This window comes from Gossypium raimondii, chromosome 5 (genome assembly GCF_025698545.1).
Source record: "Gossypium raimondii isolate GPD5lz chromosome 5, ASM2569854v1, whole genome shotgun sequence".
In the NCBI taxonomy this organism is placed as follows: Eukaryota; Viridiplantae; Streptophyta; class Magnoliopsida; order Malvales; family Malvaceae; genus Gossypium; species Gossypium raimondii.
The window spans coordinates 23525311-23537935 of NC_068569.1; the positions used below are offsets into that span (position 1 = coordinate 23525311).

General features: G+C 31.5%; 1 pseudogene; it reads right to left on the minus strand.

The window, feature by feature from the left end:
- Positions 1-683: 683 nt before the first annotated feature.
- Positions 684-4465, minus strand: LOC105770828 (inositol-tetrakisphosphate 1-kinase 3-like; annotated as a pseudogene).
- Between the last annotated feature and the right edge of the window lie 8160 nt (positions 4466-12625).

Genomic DNA, 12625 nt, shown 5'->3' on the forward strand with positions numbered 1-12625 from the left:
ATAGAAGTATAAATATATTATAGATGATGTAATCAAGTGTACGTAATAATAAAATTTGTTTTCAATAATGAAAACATGAAAATATATTCGACACCTATTTTCTGTAATAGAAACATGAAAAATAAAATAAAATAAATTCCTACATATAATTTGAACTATGGTAATATATTTTATATTTAAAATTGTTAAAAAAACAATCCTCGATTCCTCTAAAGATCTCCTTTGTTGTTTTTAAGTTTCACATATCTTCATTTTTCAAAAATTATTTTTAAAATTTTCAATCAAACCCATTTTATTCAATGTTTTCATTATGAAAATGAAAAATTACCATGTTGTTGGAAATGGACTGGAATAATCTATTGAACCGGTTGGATAAAAATTATCAGTACATCAATTTTATTTAAAGAAAGAGGTTGAACTAATTAATTCACAAACCAATATGGATTGGTTAAATTGATCTAGTTTTTGTTTTTAATAATTTTTTAACAATTTATTAATCAAATAAGACCAATCAATTAAAATCCAACCAATAGACTAGTTTTTCATTTCTAAGTTTGAGTTAAAAATGGTAATTTCATTTAATATTTAACAGGATTTTAAGTTTTTGGAATTTAGGTGAATAAAAATTGAGAGTGTTGATGACAAAGAAAGTGCAAGGAATCAAAGAATCTGAAACTAAGAAACATCAGAAATAATGTATTACACCAACTGCTCTCTTATCAAACCATGTTTTAAACGTAACAACAGCAATGGAGTAATAGAGAGAGCCCCACAAGACATGGTTAAAAACAACCATTTGTAATCAAATAGCAGACCCCATTCTAATTCCACAAAATTTGGTGTTTTCAGATTTCATCACTGCTTTGAGTTGCAACATTTTGCCATCTTTTTAACATCTTCTTTCCCCCATGGTCTCCCAAAGTTACCTGTATCATCTTATGTTGCTCCTACTCCTACACATAAATGAATACAAGTACGAGGATATAATAAGTATAAAAAAAAACCTTGAAAATATATATATACCTGAGTCGGACGGAAATATCTCTGTATCCATCACTGACTTCCTTATCGAGTAACATAAACCGGTCGTTTCTTTTATTGGTTCTTCATAAGGTTCAATATAAAGTCTGTAAAAATCTGTTCATACCTAGGCATTTTCCCATACCCTGCAATATTGTCAAACAATTGGGGAAGCAAGTCAGCATTTTTTACAAGCTCAACTTTTCCTATAAAGAGAAAGGCACTTTCACATCTTAACCTGAAATAGCTAGGGAGAGGAAAGGTTCTTTTATTAAGGGTACTCGAGGGTTTGAAACCCTCTTTGCCCACAACCGGCCAAAAGGGAAGGACCTTTAATCATAATCGGGATAGCAAACCCAAATTCTTCAAGTAAAGAATAAAATGGACTTCAAACCAGGTAGAAAACTGGTACTATAACCTCTTATAGAATAGAGGTACCACTTGCCAGGAAAGTAGTTGATGTCAAGGACATAGAAATGATCCCTTGTTCCGTGCTCCCGGATAATGTCCAGGTTAAATAACCGAAGACCCCTACACACAACAAAAAGTTGTTTAGGGATCAGTAATGTGCAAAGAACAAAAAACTAACAGTCAAAATTTTAAAAAAATTACCAGTCTTTGTTGAAGTTCTTTTGCTAGTCTTTCGAGTAAGGGCCAAGGAGGAAGCTCTGCAGTGGAAGGAGAAACATATGTTAGATGGCCGAGAAAGATGCTAAAGGCATTTCTTATGACAGTGTTTCACACTGCAACTCAGTTCAAAGCAGGGTCTTGCAAACATTAATTGGAAAACCACAATAAACTGAGGTTTGAGCCAACCATGAACATGTCTTCAAATATGTTCTGAATATAGTTGCATGATCAAACATTCATGTTTGAAGAACTAACATGAAGAATCAAGAAAGCGGCAAAGGAGAAAGGGTATCTTTAGATGCAACAACATACCAGCCACACTAGAGTCCAAATCTGCATCATCTGCACAAGCAGCAGCACAAGAAACCCGGGGAAATTGGTAAACACCAACATAGGTTGAGAGCTCTCGTATGGTTACATCTGGTAAAGAGAAACGCCTGACAACTTTTATGGCTTCTCCAACAATAAAAACCTTGAAGAGAACACCTCCTATGGACTTTAGATGACAGCATTACAGCAGTTAGGCATGTCAAAGTTGGAAACTGTACAGTTTTTAAGTCGGTAATAAATGCTGTAGTAAAATACCATGGTTAACAAATTCCTGAAGAACAAGTGGAGGTTCAAGTTTCTGGAGAGAGTATTGATCATAAGCAAGTGATAATTCATGTGATTTTTCACTTCCATCATTAACAAATGGCTTCGCAACTGAAACAGATGGAAACATGCAAGTCCGATAAGAAAGAATTGCTATGAATAATAGGAGCACACTAGGGGAAAACAATGGAACCCGAAAAAATAATCACATGGTTTGGGAGCATGATCTAGACAAAGCATTTCTATTCTTCTTAAGATTCAAGTTTGGCAATGGTCCAATGTCAATCTCGAAGGTAACTAACATGCATCATGAAACAGATTATTAAACTATGTACAATATAAATGGACCCAATAAAATGCTAAAACAACACATTATAAACTGTGCATACCAAGGGGCAGTCTCAACCCAGCTTCGGCAACAAAATCAGGAATGGATGATGTGTCTCTTTTAATGACCAATTGCCTCGGAACACCAACTTTTCCTGCATTATAAAACATCACCATTTAATCTGATCAGCTCGGGAGTTTATTTTGAGATCCAACATCTACTCGATTCTAATGTCAACAAAAGAAAAGCGGAAATTACCATAAGATTCAAATAAATTCATATCAGCAACACATTGTAGCATTGATTGGCGATTGTGTAGATGTTGTATAGCATCTGGAGGGTCAAGAACTAGGACTTTTGGATGTGTTTGTCTATATTCCTGCAATTATAAAACGCTTATTTATCAGATTGAATAATATGAATGCCACCACCTAAATTCATGCCAACACCAAAACTATTGAAACTGAAAGACAGCTCATACAGGCACCTAAACTCATGCCTAAATGAACTATTGAAACGTGAAAATAGCTGATACAGGCTACAAGATACTTTAAAAAATGGAAAACCAACAAAACAGGTCAGATATGACCCATTAAATAGCTAGATAAACAGCCTCCCCCCCCCCCCCCCAAAAAAAATTAACTCTCTAAAGATAAAGCAACATAAAACTCATGAAACCATTTCAAAATCAACATGAATACAGCTCACTAAGGGAAAGTTGACTATAACTATAAGCTAATGGAGAAAATATATTGCATCAAAAGAACTTATTACCAACGCCTATAGTTAAATGCTAATTGACTGGCACCGGTCACTGTTATTTGTTTCCTAACATGTAAACCCACAACAAAAGGGTATATATATATAAAACAAAACTGGCTTCATGGTTCACACTAGATCACTCTAAGTTACCATCATTCCCAAAAGGAAACAGAAACTATAGGACCTAGAACCCAGACCAACCTCAAGAATCTGGTGCCACTCTCTTCCTGTCATCTGCATCAAAATTAAAAATGGTTCGTATTAGGGAAGACCATGCTTGCATTAAGTGCTTGTCTGCACCCTTTCATTGCTTTCCCCCCTCATTTCATCTTGGAATGTAAGAAAGCCAGTTAAACGTACGTCAAGAAATATATTTACTAACCTTGTGCAATACAATATCAAAAGGACCTTGGTCCGAAAGAGGTCTGCTTTGATCAATTGGAACAAACGATATCCCCTTATTTCTACACCATTTCCAACATTTTGCACACAGTTACAAAAATGAAAGAAACAACATAGCAACAACAGAAAATTACACTTGTTTTAACATTAAGCAGAGTATCATGTTGCAGATACTGAATAAAAAGAAGAGGAAAAAGCTTTCTTTAGAGCAATGGAGGTAGTTCAAGGTTCAGCTTAAAGATAGACTTTATTACAAAGTAGTAGCAAATTCAATATATTATAATATTATCAAATTCAAAATCTTTTGGTTCAATAAATACTATAACTTTGTAAATATCTTCATGCATCATTTCCAAATAATGAAAAACTGAAATAGGTATATTATAATCACCACAATAAACTATAGACTCCGACTAAACGACAACATTCGACTCCAAAACGATCAACCAGAAACAAAGTTGCCCAAAAATTACAACCCATAAGAAAAAAAAAACCCAGAAAGCCATTAAACAGAAGACTAACCTGGCTAAACCTTGGAGCTTGGGTCGTAAAAAGCTCTTTAACTTTCTTAGATGTAAGGGCGTAACCGACAACAACATCATTTCTCTGTTGTTGGGGTGGTAAAACTTCGATGGAACACTGCGACATCGTATTAGGTTCCTCTTCTTTTTTCGCCGTCGTTTTTTTATGAGTAAACTCCGATGAGTCGCTTAAGCAAACAAAAGAGAAAGCCCCAAAGGGGAGAATATCAAATGCAAGGCGTCTTGGGATTCAACGAAGAATCGCATTTGCATGCTTTTTGGCTTGGTTTTTGGACGCGTATCATTTTCTTTGATATTAATAACCAAATTGCTCACGCGTGATTTTTTATAAAAATTTTTATCGGGTTTCTTCGTTGTCTTTTATTAATTTTTTATTAGGTAAATTGAAAAAATAGTTACATTTAGATTACGTTTTAGTCTTTAAATTTTAATTTATTATGTTTTGGTCTTTAACGTAATATTTTAATCACTATATTAGAAACATTAGGAAAGTTACCACGACACAAATTATGTAATTAAATGTTAACTCCAGGGATTGAAGACGAAATTTTCCCTTATCTTTCCTTTTTTTACGCATGAGATCAAATGGGTTTTATAACTTCTTTTTTTAAATTAAACTTTCTCCAAATCTATAGTAATATTTCTCGAAATAATCAAATTAATGTGCACACAAAATATGAAAAACATCAAACTTAACAGAGTTTCTTCATAATCGTTCTTATAATGAAAATTTACAAGGTAGGAACAAGTCCCATAATGACAACATAATTCTTAAATTTGTGTGGTGGCATGCCTTTAGTCAAAGGATTAGATAACATCTGCTCAATGCTAATGTGCTCAATGAACACTTTCTTTCTTTCTTTTTTTAACACATTCCCTTATGGCTAGATACTTAATGATAATATGTTCTTCAACTTCCACTTTTGTTGTTATTAAAGATATCAGTTGGATTGTCAGAATATATCATTAACGGCCTAGAAATTGAATTCACAAGTCTAAGCCCATATGTGAAACTCTTCAACCATACTCCATGTGAGGTAGCCTCAAAACATGAAATGAACTCAGCCTCCATAGTGGAAGTAGCCATTAAGGTCTGCTTGATGCTCCTCTAAGATATAATTCTGCCAACAAACATAAATATGTAACTTGATGTTGATTTACGTAAACCAACATAGCCGACAAAGTCTGAATCGGAGTAGTCAGCCACTTCCAAATTGTCTGATCGCTTGCAAGTAAGCATGCAGTCCATTGTCCCTTTAAGACATCTCAAAACTTTCTTTGCAACTCTCTAGTGGTCAATACCTGGATTACTCTGATATCTTCTCAACATTCCAAATGCAAATGCAATGTCAGGTCTTATGCAAACTTAAGCATACATTAGGCTTCTAATAAAAGAAGCATATAGAATGTCTTTCATTTGCTCCCTCTCAAATTCGTTCTTTGGGCACTGGTTCAAATTGAACTTATCATCCTTCATGATAGGAGCAACACTCAGTGAACAATCTTTTATTTGAAATGTTTCTAAAACTTTGTTGATATAAGTTTCTTGATATAGACCTAAGATACCGCAATGTCCATCACGATGAATTTTAATGCCAATGACATAAGATGCATAACCCATATATTTCATATTAAAACTTTTAGAAAGAAATTGTTTCACCTCATGTAACATATCCCTATCATTTGTTGCAAGTAAAATGTCCACATATAGAATAAGTAAATAGATTTTACTCTCATTGACCTTTCGGTATATGCATTGATCCATGATCTCAACAAAACCAAACGAAGAGACAACTTCATGGAATTTTAAATACCATTGTCGGGAGGCTTGTTTCAGTCCATATATGGACTTATTTGGCTTGCATACCAAGTGTTTACATCACTAGAGGAGAATCCTTCAGGTTGTTTTACGTATACCTCTTCCTCTAGGCCACCGTTGAGAAAGGCGGTTTTCACATCCATTTGTTGCAACTCAAGGTCAAAATTAGCTACTAATGCTAACACATTGTGTAAGGAACCTTTCTTAGATACAAGACTAAAAGTCTTAGTATAATCAATTCTTTCTTGTTAAGTGAACCTTTTCGCAACGAGTCTAACTTTATATCTTTCTATATTGCCTATTGAGTCTCTTTTTGTTTTGAAGACCCATTTACATCCAATTTTTTTTACGCCTTTAAACAACGACACAATATTCCCAAAATTCGTTATTTTTCATGGAATTCATCTATTATTTCATAGCATTGTACCACAATTCTGACTCTTTGCAACTCATGGCTTGTAAAAATGACTCAGGATCATTCTCAGCTCCAATATTATAGTCAGACTATTGCAGATACACAATATACACTAGAAATTGCTAATTTCCTTTCTCTAGTAGATCTCCTCAATGTTGAACCAACATTTTCTTGTGGATCATGTTGTTTAACTAATTGTTCAATAATTTCTGGATTTTCTTGAACAGTTTGTTCTATTGGAGTGTTTTCAACAGCGTGTGGATTTTCATTGATTGGTTGTACAACACTTGGTTGAGCTTGAGGGGTGTTATGTATGATAACCAATCTCTCACCTGAAGTGGAAGATTGACTTACGGAAATCGTGTCTTGAGATAGATCACTCTCACTGATTGAGTCATTCTCAAGAAATTTTACATTTTGCAATTCCACAATTGTAGTGCTATGAGATGGACAATAGAATCTGTAACATTTGAACCTTTTGCAATATCCAATTAAATACCCACTAATGGTCATTGGGTCCAGTTTCTTTTCTTATGGGTTATAAACTCTTACTTCAGACGAGCATCCCGATACGCGTATATGTCGTAAACTTGGTTTCCAACCTTTGAACAACTCAAAAAGTGTCTTTGGGACAGCCTTGGTTAGAACTCGGTTTAATATATACACAGTCGTTTTGGGAGCTTCAACCTATAAGGACTTAGGCAGCTGAGAGCTACTAAGTATACTTCGCACCATGTTTATTAAAGTTCAATTTCTTCTTTACGCAACACCATTTTTGTCAGGTGAGCCTGACATGGTGTATTGGCCAACTATACCGTTATCTTGAAGAAACTTCGCGAATGGATCATATGCTTGTCCATCCTCAATGTATCTACCATAATACTCATCACCTCTATTAGTTCTCACAATCTTGATTTGATTATCGCATTGTTTCTCTATTTCAACCTTGAAAACTCTAAAGGCTTCTAATGCTTCGCTCTTATGATGAAGCATATAGAGATACATGTATCGTGAGTAATTGTATATGAAAGTGATGAAGTAATTCTGACCTTGCACATCTATATTTGGGAAACATATATCAGAATAGATGATTTCCAATATGGTCGAACTCCTCTTGGCACCTTTATTTGACTTGTTAGTTTGCTTGCCCTTAATGTAGTCTATACAAGTATTGAAATTAGTAAAATATAAAGTACTGAGTAACCCATTTACTAATCTCTTAATCCTTTCAATGGAGATGTGTCCTAATCTTCGGTGCTATAAAATAAAGGAATATTCATTTATAACACCACGTTAGTACCAGTTTGAACATGTATAACATTATGAGTGGTATTATTTTACAAATTAAGAGAATAAATGACATTAGATAAAGCATTATTTCCAACAAGTTCAATTTTATAAAATAAACTGAAACCAATGCTTGAAAAACTAAAACAATAATCAAATGGTGCAAGTCTTGAAATAGAAACTAAATTTTTAGAAAAGCTGGGAATATAAAAAAGTTTTTTTAAAATTAAAACAAAACTACTCTTAAGCACTAATTCACATGTTCTAATTGCTTCCACATGCAACTCCATCTTATTTCCTGAATAGATGTGTCGCTTATCTCCCACTGGTTCCCTCAGGTTTCCTAATCCTTGTAAGGAATTTGAGATATGAATTGTAGAACTAGAATCAATCCATCATGTGTTTTAACTAACATCAACCATATTTGACTCAAAGCAAACAAGTGAGATTTATTTACCTTTCTTTTCAAGTCAACTCTTAAACTTGACATAGTCCTTCTTTAAGTGTCCTTTCTTTTTACAGAAAAAAAACTTGGACTCTTCCTTTATGTCAGCTTGGGGTTGTATTTTGGTCTTCTCCTTTTGCTTGACTTGGACTGTCTTCTTTCCTTGAGTAACCGTCCATGCACTCTCTCCCATCTCTAGTATGAGTTTAGTCTCTTCCTGATCATATATGGTCAAAAGCTTATCGATGAACCACTTATCCTTATGTGTGTTATAGGAGATCTTAAATGGCTCATACTGAGGTGGAAGAGTGTTCAATATAAAGTGCACCAAGAAAGATTCAGACATTTCAACCTTAAGTGCTCTTAATCGAGCTACTAAATCTCTCATCTTGTTGATGTGATCACGTACACCTTTCACAGTAGTGAGCTTCATTTATGTGAGCTTCATGATTAGGGTGCTAGCTAATGACTTTTGATAAGTTTTGAATTGTTTTTCAATGGCTGTAAATAATTCTTAGACATTCTCATAATGCTCAATTGAGCCACGAACATCAATAGGAATCTTACTATTTATGAACATGATATTTAAGCGATCATATCGCTCCCATTTTTCATACATAGTAAGATCAACCTGAATGTTGGTTTCAGTAATATGTGGCTCAGATTTCCTTATGGCATAGTCATTATCCAAGCACCCCAATTGAAGAAGAATACTCTCATTCCAAAACTCAAAGTTCTCACTAGTTAATTCAGGGATATCTATTTTATTATTAAACATATTCAGAGGTTGTAAAACTGCAAAATGAATGAACATAAATGCTTAACAAAAATTTGAGGGAAACATAAATCATAATTTACCAATGCAAATTATGTAAATAATGAATCTAGTGTCATAAAAATTGTTTGTGAACTAAATTTTAATTCAATTAGATCCATTTTATGATAGAATTATTTATTGTCATTTTTATAAAAAATATTAAATTAATTTTCATAACTCCTGGGAAACTATAAAAGTCATCTAATAATTTTATCTTAATAAATTATGCAATGGAATTTAATACATATGCTTTCCGTATGTGATTTTTTAACTTTAATAAATTTATTTAACTAAAGATGTTGTGGCTAGTCTTTAACTAAATAAAATTATGAAAATCACTTAGCTTGATATTAATCCTTAAACTTTATTCAAGATTGTTGTTAAGTTATTATGCAACATCTATTGTCTATAAACCTTATGAGATCCTTACTACAATAAATAATTTCATTTAATTAAAGTTGTTGTGACTAATTCTCTAATTAAATAAAATTATTTGGATCCCTAGACATATATTCTAAAGTTTTGTTGCTAAATACCTTATGCAATAAGTTTAAAATTTTATGCACCTAAAAATGTATGTAACTAATATCAAATTTCTAAAATTTTTCACTAAATTATTTATAACATAATTAGTTTTAGAAATTCCACTTTAATAAAATCCAATGATTTTGCACAAAAGTTTGCAATAAAGATTCTCAAAAAAATTAAAAATAATAATTCAAAGAAACATGACATCGATATTTTGAGAAATTTACAAACTTTTAAAACCGGACAAGATAAAGATAAACCATGCTTGGATACCAAATATTAGCATAAATAACCATTTACAATATAGTGCAGCTGAAAAGATCGAACATAAATATCTCCAGTCATTGCCTAAACCAAATACCAAAATCCAAATGTTGCGTCACCATTGTCGAGCACGTCAAACCACCGACGAGGACGTCGAATTTAGTTGTATGAAAAATTAAAAACCGCCAAAATCTTCTAAGCACTCGAAGACCTCACTAGATGGTATATAACTCCTTATCTGTGAAATGAGATTGCCTTTTGTTTTTGGAGCTTAAGGACCTTAAGCTAGTTGGTATTTATAGTGGTGGTTCCCCATAAAAAACCACCAACTAGGTGTCCCACTATCACACATACAAAGGTAGTTTCCACTAACCACCATGCAGCATGAACCATAGCAGTTTCAACACGATTAACTCGATTAATTTGATTCAAATAATTTAAAATTGGAATATTTTTTTGATTTTTTTCAAAACGATTCAAATTTTGCTCACCTCTAGAAGAAATAAAGTAAAAAAAAAGAGAGAGAGAGTTAAAAATGTATATAATTATGCGTGGCAGATGTGGATGACACATTAGCTTTTAACAACATGGTTTATGTCATGTTAGATTTTCAGAACGTTTCCAAAATCTTAATAATGACATAGTAATTAAAATGTTACAAATCGATAACGTTATTGATCAAAACGTAATTAATTAAAGTTTAATTATCCAAACATAAATTAAATTATACATAAATGATTAGTTTATGATTTCATCCTTCACTGTTATTATGTGTTTAGTCAAAAGAATATTTTTAAGTTGGGTAAACCCATGATATAAAGTCTCAAAACTCGGTAATAATTAATATCGAGTTTATTTCTTAATTTAGATTTGTCTTTGGTTTAATCCAGCTCGGTTTATTATTCTAATTAGTTTGTTGTTGATTTAATATTTAAATAATTTTAAAACTATTTTAGCTCATACCCGAATAATAATATGACATAATTACAGTATTTAGAATTTACTATTTCAAAAAATTACTTAAAATTTAAAAATAAACAATATAGCAATAGTGAAAATATATAAAATCAAATAATATATATTATTAAGGTTACATTAGTAATTTTAAATAAATTCATAATTTTCTTATCTATTCACTCTCCATTTTTTTCACTCTTTCCATTATTTTTACTTTTTTTTTATATTATAAATATACATGTTTATGAGTGTAACATAAGTCTAAAAATTTAGGCTACATCTCATTTGGAAGGTAAGATTTGTCACTTTTGGTCTCCTAATAGCTTTGGTCGCTTTGCTCCAATTTTAATACGATAGGAGATAATAACCAAGTTTTTCTCATATAACCAAGCTTCGGTCGCTTCACATAAGGTTTGTTTGCTCCAATTTCATACAATCACTTTTTTTTTATACAATAGGAGATAATAAGGATGAGCGTTTGATTGAATCGAGTGAAAAAATTTCGAGTTAATCGAGTTCACGAGTTCTATTTCATCATCCTAACTCAATTTGAAATTTTTTCGAATCGAGTCAAGTGAAATGAAATTCGAGTCGAGCCGAATCGAGTGAAATTGTTCGAGTTAAAATTTTAAAAAAATAAACATGTCAAATAAAAATATTGTTATAATATAAAAATTTCCATGTTAGAGCACATAAATTTGAAACCATATATATTTGAAATTTTTTCCAAAAAATTAATAAAAAGATACTTGAGTATGATAAATTTGAATCATTAATTAGGTCATGAAATTATTATTTTAGATTTTTTAAAAAATTTAAAATTTGTATACTTTTAAAAAAATTTTAAAATTTTTAAAATATGAATTTTGAAATTTTTATAAATATTTTGAATTTTTGAAAATTATTTTAATTTTTTTGTAATTTTGTTGTGAGAGAGACCAATTTACTTAATTTCAAAGTTGATAGGGACCAAAAAGGTATTTACACCAATTTGTTACTCGAATTATTCGAATTGTGAAATTCAACTCGACTCGAACTCGAAACTCGAATCAAGTTATTTTTTAAAATAACTCGAATAATTCAAATAATTGAATAACTCGATTCGGTTAACTCTAAATTATAAAATTTTTTCAATTTTTTAATTGAATCGAGTTTTACTCACCTCTAAAAGATAACAATTTCAAAAACAAAAAAAATCATAAACATTAATACTAAAACTATCAAATTTTACGCAATACTCTTAAAAGTGATGTACAAATCAAGTAAAATAAAATTTTAACCTTTTTAAAAGAAAGCTAGATGTCATTATATAAGTGAAAATAAATTTGAATATTATTAGATATTGTGTCCCCAAAACTTTTAAGACATAAGTGGATTAGGTTGGAAATTCTGTGTATATATATAACAACTCTTGTACTTGATATGAAAATTTCCTTCTATGATTAGAAGAAACACAATGCTGCTTAACAATCATTATTTTTCTAGTATAATACAAGCATATTTCCTCATTCAAAATTCAAATCTTAAACTTATTAAATATTGTTCATATCTTATAATAGTTTAGATAAATTAAAATTCGATGTCATTGCTGGGAATTTAATTTCTTAATCCTTTCTTTGAGAGGAAAATGAGATTCGATCGTATACGCAAATAATGTTTGAATAACATTATCAAAGAACTTCAAACCTCATTGTAATTGTGTCGAAAAATGTAGGAATGTTAGTCAATTGTTAAATATCGTTGATTAGATGTTAAGTATGGTTAGCAGGTTAGAAAGGTTACTTAGCAGTCTGTTAGTTGTAGCTCACTATATAT